The sequence below is a fragment of the Aythya marila genome (assembly GCF_965140915.1).
Source record: "Aythya marila genome assembly, chromosome: 1".
In the NCBI taxonomy this organism is placed as follows: domain Eukaryota; kingdom Metazoa; phylum Chordata; class Aves; order Anseriformes; family Anatidae; genus Aythya; species Aythya marila.
Window position 1 is genome coordinate 136,259,422 of NC_139042.1, and position 1,577 is coordinate 136,260,998.

The following is a 1,577-nucleotide window of genomic DNA, read 5'->3' on the forward strand; positions in this document are numbered from 1 at the left end:
TCTGTGTTGGCAGGGAGCTGCTTGCAAGTGCCACTGTTGCATCCTGGCAGAGAGTGCGGAGCCAAGAAGCGGTTCCTGATAAAATGTTGGAGTAGGAATGCGAAAAAGGAGACACAACTGAATCAGAAAGATGGGAGGGGGCTGAGCACCAGATCCACCAGAGTTCAGCTTTAACCTTCAAACTCTCTGGCAATGCAAGCCGAAGAAGCAGGCAGGATCACCTCCCCCCCCCCCCCCCCCACCTCAGGAAGTTAATTACCCCTGACAGAGAAACGGATGCCAGCTTGTGTTGCCTGGTATACATGGCCACCGTGTGAGCGATTGCTGGTCATGTCACAGAACCTCCCCAAAGATCAGGACCGAGATGTACCCTCTGTGGTTTTGGAAAGTTGTGGAAGGATCTTTCTATCAGGCATGTTTCCCCATACTCACCCTCTTGCTCTGATATCAAAATAAAATAAGTTATTTAAATAAAAGAATAGAAAAGGAGGGGTAGAAAGAGGAGTGTACCTTATCAACTCTAGTTTCAGAAATGTGCATTGGTGGTTCTGGGCTGGCTTGTGTCCCAGACATGCATATATACGTGCGTTCCCAGGTTGTCAACAGGTTGTCAGAGATAATATAACTCGGATCCATACTTAATGTAGGTTTAAATCTGACTGATAAAATAGAAAATAAGCAGTGAGTCAGCAATCTATTGCCAATGCCACGCAGTAGAAAATAATAATGAAAATGGCAAACCTTTCAGTCATTTGCTTATGTTTATTTGTCTTCTGTTTTTCAGCCAATTCATGAAAAGATGCATTTGCACATTAATCCACTTAGAAATGTGAACTATGTGAGCAGAGGAGTTTCCTGGTTACAGCTTTGGAACAGTGTAACAGCACGAAACGGGGAAATGAAAGCGAAGGACTGCAAGCAGAAAGAAGCTGCAAATACAGCCCTGGCAAGCATGTTCTATTGCTCTGAAATACACTTCAGGAGGGTCTGTGGTCAGTCCTCAGTAAAAGCAAAGAAACTTTACTGGGTGTATTCTGCTTGTTGGAATAATATTTTGCAAACACAAATGCCCAGAGTAGTTGACTTCCTCACCAACTTCTTCAGACAGAACCTGTTTATGTAAAGTAGCACAGCTGGGTGAGACGGCAGGAATTGCTTTATCGAGGTGTCCAGGAACAGCAGTCTTCTCTCAGGGCAGCGAGTGTTTCTAGCTATAAATACAAAGACATTTGCTGAAAGTTAGAAACTATTGAAAAAATGGCTGAGCAGATGTAACCTCTTGCTTCTGCTGAAAATGTACCCCCGTACCTCTTTCTCTCTGTGGTCCTCTACTTCCAGCCAAAATGCCTCCTTGTTTGCTCTGACTCTGGTATTCCTCTGACTCCTCAGTAAATTGAGTCAGCTTTCAGAGACCTGCAACAGGAAAATTGGCTGGTATGAGGGAAGTATGAGTGGAAATGGATGTGTCCAAGCATCAGAACAGTTGAAACAACAGCCTGTGTTGATAACCAGAGATATAGTGCAAGGCAGTAAAACTGAGAAGTAACTTATTTCTCTCAAGCCACAAAGACCCATGC